Genomic DNA, 12,162 nt, shown 5'->3' on the forward strand with positions numbered 1-12,162 from the left:
GCTTGTTGTGCCAACAACACATGACAGGAGTACGCGCCCAATATTATTGTGGGCAAACCATTAATGTTCCCTGGCTGGGCGATGTGGTAATAACGAAGGAGCATATAATGCAGGCTGAAATGATCAAGATCTCTGTTGGACAACTCCTCGAAATCGAGCCCATGTCTCCGCTTAGAGAGGAGGAAATAAAACGGAAATATGTCCGGGGCCAACCTTTGGTCGAGCCAGACAAGGTCAAGAACCTCCCAACGAGAATGTATGAATTGCATCAATGGTACATGAACATTACCAAGATTTCCAATCGAGAGTCCCTCATAGTGAATGTCAAGGAGGGGCATTACTTCCATGAGAAAGCTCTGTCCGTTGAGTATTCAGAACTATTTCAGTTATACAATCAAGACGCACTCGACAAATCTATCGTCAGTTGCTATTGTCTGTAAGTAATTTCTTTTTGTAATTTAAGTCTCAAGCTAGCTGTAGTGATCATTTTGATCAATCAGTACATGTCATTATCCTCACTATATATTATTTTCTGTGGTATTATATGTGCTACGTCTTCAGTTTGCGTTGGTTTTCCTTGAAGAGGAAAGGGTGATGCAGCAGAGTAGCGTAAGTATTTCCCTTAGTTTTTGAGAACCAAGGTATCAATCCAATAGGAGGCTCCTCAAAAGTCCCACGCACCTACACAAACAAACCAAGAACTCGCAACCAACGCGATAAAGGGGTTGTCAATCCCTTCACGGCCACTTGCAAAACTGAGATCTAATAGAGATAGTATGATAAGATAAATATATTTCTGGTATTTTATAATATAGATGCAAAAAGTAAAGATGCAAATAAAAGTAGATTGGAAGAAAATATGATAAGAGATAGACCCGGGGGCCATAGGTTTCACTAGAGGCTTCTCTCGAGATAGCATAAGTATTACGGTGGGTGAACAAATTACTGTCGAGCAATTGATAGAAAAGCGAATAATTATGAGATTATCTTGGCATGATCATGTATATAGGCATCACGTCCGCAACAAGTAGACCGACTCCTTCCTGCATCTACTACTATTACTCCACACATCGACCGACTCCTGCCTGCATCTAGAGTATTAAGTTCATAAGAACAGAGTAACGCCTTAAGCAAGATGACATGATGTAGAGGGATAAACTCATGCAATATGATATAAACCCCATCTTTTTATCCTCGATGGCAACAATACAATACGTGCCTTGCAACCCTTTCTGTCACTGGGTAAGGACACCGCAAGACTGAACCCAAACCTAAGCACTTCTCCCATGGCAAGAAAGATCAATCTAGTAGGCCAAACCAAACTGATAATTCGAAGAGACTTGCAAAGATAACTCAATCATACATAAAAGAATTCAGAGAAGAATCAAATATTATTCATAGATAAACTTGATCATAAACCCACAATTCATCGGATCTCGACAAACACACCGCAAAAAGAGATTACATCGAATACATCACCACGAGAGAGTGGGAGAACATTGTATTGAGATCCAAAAAGAGAGAAGGAGCCATATAGCTAATAACTATGGACCCGCAGGTCTGTGGTAAACTACTCACAACTCATCGGAAGGGCTATGGTGTTGATGTAGAAGCCCTCCATGGTCGATTCCCCCTCCGGCGGAGCGCCGGCGAAAGCTCCAAGATGGGATCTCGCGGGTACAGAAGGTTACGGTGGTGGAAATTGTGTTTCGGGTGCTCCCTGGATGTTTTCGGGGTACGTAGGCTTATATAGGAGGAAGAAGTAGGTTGGTGGCCACCCGAGGGGCCCACAAGACAGGGGGCGCGCCTTATAGGGGGGGCGCCCTCCTATCTCATGAACGCCTCGGTTGCTTCTTGACTTGCACTCCAAGTCCTCTGGATCATGTTCGTTCCAAAAATCACGCCTCCGAAGGTTTCATTCCGTTTGGACTCCGTTTGATATTCATTTTCTTCGAAATACTGAAATAGGCAAAAAAATCAGCAATACGGGCTGGGCCTCCGGTTAGTAGGTTAGTCCCAAAAATGATATAAATGTGTAAAATAAAGCCCATAAACATCCAAAAGGGGTAATATAATAGCATGGAACAATCAAAAATTATAGATACGTTGGAGACGTATCAAGCATCCCCAAGCTTAATTCCTGCTCGTCCTCGAGTAGGTAAATGATAAAAAGAGAATTTTTGATGTGGAATGCTACCTAGCATAATTCTCAATGTAATTTTCTTTAATATGGCATGAATTTTCAGATCCAAATGATTCAAGATAAAAGCTTATAAAACATAAAAATAATAATATTTCGAAGCATACTAACAAATAATCATATCCTATCAAAATAGCATAGCCAAAGAAAGCTTATCCCTACAAAATCATATAGTTAGGCCATGCTTCATCTCCATTACACAAAATATTCCCATCATGTACAACCCCGATGACGAGCCGAGCAATTGGTTCATACTTTTTAACGTGCTTCAGCTTTTTCAACTCTTACACAATACATGAGCGCAAGCCATGGACATAGCACTATGGTGGTAAATGGTGGTGGTTGTAAAGAAAAAAAGGGGAGAAGATAATCTCACATCAATTAGGCGTATCAACGGTCTATGGAGATGCCCATAAATAGATATCAATGTGAGTGAGTAGGGATTGCCATGCAACGGATGCACTAGAGCTATAAATATATGAAAGCTCAACAAAAAGAAACTAAGTGGGTGTGCATCCAACTTGCTTGCTCATGAAGACCTAGGGCATTTTGAGGAAGCCCATCATTGGAATATACAAGCCAAGTTCTATAATGAAAAATTCCCACTAGTATATGAAAGTGACAATATATGAGACTCTCTATCATGAAGATCATGGTGCTACTTTGAAGCACAAGTGTGGAAAAGGAGATAGTAGCATTGTCCCTTCTATCTTTTTCTCTCATTTTATTTTATTTCTTTTTTTATCTTTTTTTCCTTCCTTTTTTTTACTTTTTTCTTTTTCTTTCCCTTTTTTCCTTTGGCCTTTTTTTTCTTTTGGCCTTTCTCCTTTTTTTTCTTTTTGTAAAGTCCGAAGTCTTATCCTGACTTGTGGGGGAATCATAGTCTTCATCATCCTTTCCTCACTGAGACAATGCTCTAATAATGAAGATCATCACACTTTTATGGAATTACAACTCAAAGCTAGAACAAGATATGACTCTATATGAATGCCTCCGGTGGTGTACCGGGATATGCAATGAATCAAGAGCGACATGTATGAAAATTATGAAGGTGGTCTTGCCACAAATACGATGTCAACTACATGATCATGCAAATAGCAATATGACAATGATGAAATGTGTCATAATAAATGGAACAATGGAAAGTTGCATGGCAATATATCTCGGAATGGCTATGGAAATGCCATAATAGGTAGGTATGGTGGCTGTTTTGAGGAAGGTAAATAATGGGTTCAATACCGGCGAGAGTTGTGCGGTAATAAGAAAAGCTAGCAAAGTGGAAGGATGAGTGTACGTATATCCATGGACTCACATTAGTCATAAAGAACTCATATACTTATTGCAAAAGTCTACTTATCCCTCGAAGCAAAGTACTACTACACATGCCCCAAGAGGGATAGATTGGTAGGAAAAGACCATCGCTCGTCCCCGACTGCCACTCATAAGGAAGACAATCAAAAGATCACCTCATGCAACAAATTTGTCACACAACTTTTACCATAAGTGCATGCTACGGGACTTGCCAACTTCAACAAAAGTATTTCTCAATTTCATAATTATCCACTAGCATGACCCTAACATTACTACCTTTATATCTCAAAACAATTATCAAACAACAAATTGATCATATAATCCAATTCAGTTTCTATGATAGTTTTTATTATACCCAACTTGGATGTTCATCATTCTAGGACCAAATTTGTAACCAAAGCAAATACCATGTTGTTCTAAAAGACTCTCAAAATAATATAAGTGAAGCATGAGAGACTAGCAATTTCTATAAAATCAAGCCACCACCGTGCTCTAAAAGATATAAGTGAAGCACTAGAGAAAAAACTATCAAGCTCAAAAGATATAAGTGAAGCACATAGCAAATTCTAATAAATTCTAATCAAATAGGATTCTCCCAAAAGGTGTGTACAGAAAAGATTATTGTGGTAAACTAAAAAGCAAAGACTAATATAATACACGACGCTCCAAGCAAAACACATATCACGTGGCGAATAAAAATATAGCTCCAAGTAAAGTTACCATTGAACGAAGACGAAAGAGGGGATGCCTTCCCGGGGCATCCCCAAGCGTAGGCTTTTGGCTATCCTTGAATATCTTTGGGTGCCATGGGAATCCCCAAGCTTAGGCTCTTGCCACTCCTTATTCCATAGTCCATAAAAGCTTTACCCAAAACTTGAAAACTTCACAACACAAAACTCAACAGGAAATCTTATAAGCTCCGTTAGTGAAAGAAAACAAAACCACCATATAAGGTACTGTAATGAACTCATTATTTATTTATTTTGGTGTTAAACCTACTGTATTACAACTTTTCTATGGTTTATAAACTATTTTACTAGACATAGATGCGTCAAAATAAGCAAACAACACACAAAAAACAGAATCTCTCAGAAAGAGAACAGTTTGTAGCAATCTGTAACTAACGCAAACTTATGGAACTCTAAAACTCCTACCAAAATAGGAAGTACTGGAAATTTTGTTTATTGATCATCAGCAAAAAGAATCAATGCAAAATCACGTTTCTGTGATTTATTGAAAAAAAATTCTTGAGCGCAAAGTTTCTGTTTTTCAGCAGAATCAAATCAACTATCATCATAGGTCATCCTATAGGTTCTAATTGGCACAAACACTAATTAAAAGATAAAAACACATCTAAACAGAAAGTAGAAGCAAAATTTATTACTAAACAGGAACAAAAACAAAAAACACAAAGAAAATTGGGTTGCCTTCCAACTAGCGGTATCGTTTAACGCCCCTAGCTAGGCATAAAAGCGAAGATAGATCTAAGTAGTGCCATCTTTGGCACTTGATTCATAAGTAGCTCGCATGATATATTCATAGGGTAATTTGACTTTCTTTCTTGGAAAGTGCTCCATGCCTTTCTTTAATGGAAATTGGAATCTAATATTCCCTTCCTTCATATCAATAATCGCACCAATCGTTCTAAGGAAAGGTCTACCAAGAATAATAGGGCAAGAAAGATTGCAATCTATATCAAGAACGATAAAATCTACGAGCACCAAATTTCTATTTGCAACAATGAGAACATCATTGATCCTTCCCATTGGCTTTTTAATGGTGGAATCCGCAAGGTGCAAATTTAAAGAGCAATCATCAAGATCATGGAAACCTAGAATATCACATAAAGTTTCCGGAATCGTGGAAACACTAGCACCCAAATCACACAAAGCAAAACACTCATGATCTTTAATTCTAATCTTTATAGTAGGTTCCCACTCATCATTAAGTTTTCTAGGTATAGAAACTTCCAAATTAAGTTTTTCATCATAAGATTGCAACAAGGCATCAACGATATGTTTGGTAAAAGCTTTATTTTGACTATAAGCATGTGAAGAATTAACAACGGATTGCAACAAGGAAATACAACCTTCTAAAGAACAATTATCATAATCAAATTCCTTGAAATCTGATATAGTGGGTTCAATGCTATTTAAATTCATGACCTCTCGAAACCCACTTTTACCAAATTTAGCATCAAGATCTAAAAACTCCGAATTCTTGGGACGCCTTCTAGGTAAAGTTGACTCATCATCAGTCCCATAATTATCAAGATTCATATTGCAAAACATAGATCTAATAGGAGACGCATCAATAACTTTAAGATCCCCATCATTATTTTCATGGAAACTAGAAGAACACACTTTTATAAAGCTATCTTTCTTAACACGCAATCTAGCGGTTCTCTCTTTGCACTCATCAATGGAAATTCTCATTACCTTGAGAGACTCATTGATATCATGCTTAGGGTAAGAAGATCTAAGTTTAAGAGAATCAACATCAAACAAAAGTCTATCAACGTTCCAAGCCAAATCATCAACTTTAAGCAATTTTTCTTCAAGCAAAGCATTAAAATTCTTTTGAGAAATCATAAATTCTTTCACACTATTCTCAAAATCAGAGGGCATCTTATTAAAATTACCATAAGAATTATTGTAGGAATTTCCATAATTATTAGAGAAATTACTAGGGAATGGTCTAGCATTAAAGTTTCCTCTATAAGCATTGTTTCCAAAACTATTCCTACCAACAAAATTCACATCCATAGATTCATTATTATTCTCAATCAAAGTACACAAAGGATATAATTGGGATCAAGAGGAGTATTTTTAGTAGCAAACAACTTCATAAGTTCATCCATCTTTCCACTCAAAACATTGATTTCTTCTATAGCATGCACTTTTTTACTAGAAGATCTTTCGGTGTGCCATTGAGAATAATTTGCCATAATATTATCAAGAAGTTTTGTAGCATCTCCTAACGTGATTTCCATAAACGTGCCTCCCGCGGCCCAATCTAAGAGATTTCTAGAAGCAAAGTTCAAACCGGCATAAAAATTTGTATGATCATCCATAAATGCAAACCATGAGTAGGGCAATTGCGAATCATCAATTTCATTCTTTCCCAAGATTGGGCAACATGCTCATGATCAAGTTGTTTAAAATTCATAATATCGTTCCTAAGAGTGATAATCTTAGCGGGAGGAAAATACTTAGAGATAAAAGCATCTTTGCACTTGTTCCAAGAATCAATACTATTTTTAGGCAAAGACGAAAACCAAACTTTAGCACGTTCTCTAAGTGAAAACGGAAATAACTTCAATTTAAAAATATCGTTATCTGTATCTTTTTTCTTTTGCATGTCACACAAATCAACAAAGTTGTTTAGATGAGTAGCGGCATCTTCACTTGGAAGGCCGGCGAATTGATCTTTCATAACAAGATTCAGCAAAGTAGTATTGATTTCACAAGACTCAACATCATTAAGAGGAGCAATCGGAGTACTAAGGAAATCATTATTATTGGTATTCGAGAAATCACACAATTTGGTATTATCTTGCGACATGGCAACAAGTAATCCAACACACAAGCAAACAGAAAAAGGCAAGCAAAAAAGCGAGAGAGAAGGAGATTGGGAAAGAGAGGGCGAATAAAACGGCAAGGGTGAAGTGGGGAGAGGAAAATGAGAGGCAAATGGCAAAGAATGTAAATGCGAGGGAGATAGGTTTGTGATGGGTACTTGGTATGTCTTGACTTGAGCGAAGACCTCCCCGGCATGGGCGCCAGAAATCCTTCTTGCTACGTCTTCAGTTTGCGTTGGTTTTCCTTGAAGAGGAAAGGGTGATGCAGCAGAGTAGCGTAAGTATTTCCCTTAGTTTTTGAGAACCAAGGTATCAATCCAGTAGGAGGCTCCTCAAAAGTCCCACGCACCTACACAAACAAACCAAGAACTCGCAACCAACGCGATAAAGGGGTTGTCAATCCCTTCACGGCCACTTGCAAAAGTGAGATCTAATAGAGATAGTATGATAAGATAAATATATTTTTGGTATTTTATAATATAGATGCAAAATTTAAAGATGCAAATAAAAGTAGATTGGAAGCAAATATGATAAGAGATAGACCCGGGGGCCATAGGTTTCACTAGAGGCTTCTCTCGAGATAGCATAAGTATTACGGTGGGTGAAAAAATTACTGTCGAGCAATTGATAGAAAAGCGAATAATTATGAGATTATCTAGGCATGATCATGTATATAGGCATCACGTCCGCAACAAGTAGACCGACTCCTGCCTGCATCTACTACTATTACTCCACACATCGACTGACTCCTGCCTGCAACTAGAGTATTAAGTTCATAAGAACAGAGTAACGCCTTAAGCAAGATGACATTATGTAGAGGGATAAACTCATGCAATATGATATAAACCCCATCTTTTTATCCTCGATGGCAACAATACAATACATGCCTTGCAACCCTTTCTGTCACTGGGTAAGGACACCGCAAGATTGAACCCAAAGCTAAGCACTTCTCCCATGGCAAGAAAGATCAATCTAGCAGGCCAAACCAAACTGATAATTCGAAGAGACTTGCAAAGATAACTCAATCATACATAAAAGAATTCAGAGAGAATCAAATATTATCCATAGATAAACTTGATCATAAACCCACAATTCATCGGATCTTGACAAACACACCGCAAAAAGAGATTACATCGAATAGATCTTCACAAGAGAGGGGAAGAACATTGTATTGAGATCCAAAAAGAGAGAAGAAGCCATCTAGCTAATAACTATGGACCCAAAGGTCTGTGTAAACTACTCACAACTCATCGGAAGGGCTATGGTGTTGATGTAGAAGCCCTCCATGGTCGATTCCCCCTCCGGCGGAGCACCGACAAAGGCTCCAAGATGGGATCTCGCGGATATAGAAGGTTACGGCGGTGGAAATTGTGTTTCGGGTGCTCCCTGGATGTTTTCGGGGTACGTAGGCTTATATAGGAGGAAGAAGTAGGTCGGTGGCCGCCCGAGGGGTGCACGAGACAGGGGGCGCCCTATAGGGGGGCGCCCTCCTATCTCGTGACCGCCTCGGCTGCTTCTTGACTTGCACTCCAAGTCCTCTGGATCATGTTCGTTCCAAAAATCACGCCTCTGAAGGTTTCATTCCGTTTGGACTCCGTTTGATAGTCCTTTTCTTCGAAATACTGAAATAGGCAAAAAAAACAGCAACACGGGTTGGGCCTCTGGTTAGTAGGTTAGTCCCAAAAATGATATAAATGTATAAAATAAAGCCCATAAACATCCAAAAGGGGTAATATAATAGCATGGAACAATCAAAAATTATAGATACGTTGGAGACATATCAATATGCAGGATGAAGATGTATGAAATGAAAAAATCTGGACGCTTTGGCATTGGGTTCATTGACCCAAATACCATTAATGAGTACACATGGAATCTTCCAACTTGTCGAGTAAGTTTAGAGGAAAGCATGCCGGAGTTCTTCAAGCGCCTCAATACCAATGAAGCTATACTACTTCCTTACAACTTCCTGTGAGTCACACTATCTTGTACTACAAATTCTTTTTTTGCTTACTAGCTAGCTAGATGTTAATAATTAAGTGTATAGGATTTACGGTAGTTGATTAGTGTTATGCACATGCCCGCTTAATTAAGACATGCAAACGTGTGCACATGCAGTTTCCACTGGATCTTGTTAGACATTAAAGTTGACAAAGGAACAGTTGAAGTACTGGACTCACTACTTAAAGAAGAAAAAGACTACACCATCGTGAAGGGGATAGTCAACAGGTAATTTCAATCATTATTAACTATATCTCGGCCTATTTAGTTCGTCATTTCCTGATATGAACTATTTAATAACCCCTTTATTAATTTTCTTTGCCGGCGGGCAGGGCTTGGGCAAAGTTCATCAAGGTGACTCCAGGAAAATGGGCAAAAAACCTGTTTTGGTATCGACCAAAGGTAAGTAATTAAGTAGTACTAGCTAGCTAGCTAGCTACCATCTCTTTAATTCTTGTTTCAATACCATTAATCATTATCTGATTCAATTCCATTCTCGTAAAGGCCCTGAAGCAGGTGCAGGGGAATGATGTGTGTGCATTCTACGTTTATGAGAACATTTGCATGATGGCGTCCGAAAGGAGCAGATCTCAAAGACACGACTGGGTACGTTTGTTAGAACACTATTCACACCATTATCGATATCTAGTCACACAACTAATACACATGCATATTGATCTCCTTCTTAATAGTTCAGAGATGTGCGGGAGCAGCTCCTACCAGCGGAGCGCATACTAGCACTTCAAGAGGAAACAGCGGGATTTTTGCTCGACCAGGTCATAGATCCCAAAGAAGAATACTATTACCCGCTACCGCCCCCATGAACCACTTGTCATCATGCTCCGAAGGCACCAAGGCAACATGTAGGAGAAATTGTATATGTATATACATGTGTATGTGTGAATAATTAATGGTGTTGGTTGTGAGACATTCGATGATATATATATTTATATATATGCGGTTCTACGTACGAGAAAATCTATTTATATATATGCATTATATGCATAACGTGTACAATTTGTAGTATCGTAAAATACCAGCAAACAAAAAAGAATTAAATGGAAAACACAAAATTAATGGAAAATAAAACCGGTACTAATGGTCTACCAGCACCCGGGCCTGGCCCGTGCCACGTGGTGGCACTTTAGCGCCGGTTCGTGCCGAACCGGTAGTGAAGGGGGAGGCTTTAGTCTCCACTCTTTAGTGCCGGTTGTAGAACCAGCACTAAAGGTCCTTACGAACCGGCGCTAGAGGCCGGTTCTGCACTAGTGGTTGAAGCAAAGGTAAAAAGGTATCCCTCCCAAATGATATTGCTCCTATTACTCATTGTGATGATGATAATTGCTATACTATTGGTGATATCCATACTATTAATGATGAGAGTGATTATGCTTATGATATGAAAAGGCCCAAGCTTGGGGATGCTATGTTTGATGAGAATGGCATGTTTGAGAATTTATTTGCTGCAATTAATGTTTGTCCCAAGCTTGGGGATGCTATGTTTAATGAAGATGATATTTTTAGTCTACCAGGTTTTGATGAGCAAATTTATTATGATGATAGCATGCCCCCTATTTATGATGATTATATTGATGAAAGTGGGTTTGGAAGAGTGTCAACTTTAGGAAGTAATGATCCCACTTTTTTGGAGGATGTTGAATATTATTGTGATAATTATGAAAGTGGATTTGGAGAGGTCATGACTTTATTTAGTGATGAATCCACTATTTCGGAAGAGGTTCCAATTGATTATGAGAACAAAGTTGCTATCTATGATGATTATTGTGATGACTTGTATGCTATTAAGAATAATGATAACCATGAAACTTGTCATCATGATTTTAGTTTTCAGTTGAATTATGCCTCACATGATAATTATTTTTCTGAGTTTGCTCCCACTATTATTCATGAGAAGAAATTCGCTTATGTGGAGAGTAATAAAATTTATATGCTTGGAGATCATGAAAAGAATGATTTATGTGATAGTTATATTGTTGAATTCATTCATGATGCTACTAAAAATTATTATGAGGGAGGAATATATGCTTGTAGGAGTTGCAATAATATCAAGTTTCCTCTCTATGTGCTTAAAATCTTGAAGTTATGCTTGTTTTGCCTTCCTATGCTTGTTAATTATCGTTCCCATAAGTTGTTTGCTCACAAAATCCCTATGCATAGGAAGTGCGTTATAATTAAATGTGTTAGTCATATGCTTCATGATGCTCTCTTTGTGTTTCAATTCTTATCTTTCATGTGAGCATCATTGAAATCATCATGCCTAGCTAAAAAGGCATTAAAGAAAAGCGATTGTTGGGAGACAACCCAATATTTACCCTTACTGTTTTTGTGTGTTCACATGATTATGCTACTGTAGTAATCATGTTTTATAGATTTTGTTTCAATAAAGTGGCAAGGAAGACCTTTAGGATAGCTTACGATGATAGTTGTGTTGATCCTGCTGAAAATCAGAAACTTCTACGCTCAGTAAATTAGTTTTGATAATTCACAGAAACGTGATTTTGATCTGATTCTTCTTGATATGAATTGGTACACAAATTTCTCAGGTTTTCCTAATTTGCATGGATTTTTGGAGTTACATAAGTATTCGAGAGTTACAGATTACTACAAACTGTTCTATTTTTGACAGATTCTGTTTTCTATGTGTTGTTTGCTTATTTTGATGAATCCATGAGTAGTATCGAAGGGTATGAACCATAGAGAAGTTGGAATACAGTAGATATTACACCAATATGAATTTAGAATGATTTCACAACAGTACCTAAGTGGTGATTTATTTTCTTATACTAACGGAGCTTACGAGTTTTCTGTTAAGTTTTGTGTTGTGAAGTTTTCAAGTTTTTGGTAAAGATTCGATGGACTATGGAATAAGGAGTGGCAAGAGCCTAAGCTTGGGGATGCCCAAGGCACCCCAAGGTAATATTCAAGGACAACCAAGAGCCTAAGCTTGGGGATGCCCCGGATGGCATCCCCTCTTTCGTCTTCGTTCATCGGTAACCTTACTTGGAGCTATATTTTTATTCACCACATGATATGTGTTTTGCTTGGAGCG

The sequence above is a fragment of the Triticum aestivum genome, chromosome 3B, assembly GCF_018294505.1.
Source record: "Triticum aestivum cultivar Chinese Spring chromosome 3B, IWGSC CS RefSeq v2.1, whole genome shotgun sequence".
Taxonomy (NCBI): domain Eukaryota; kingdom Viridiplantae; phylum Streptophyta; class Magnoliopsida; order Poales; family Poaceae; genus Triticum; species Triticum aestivum.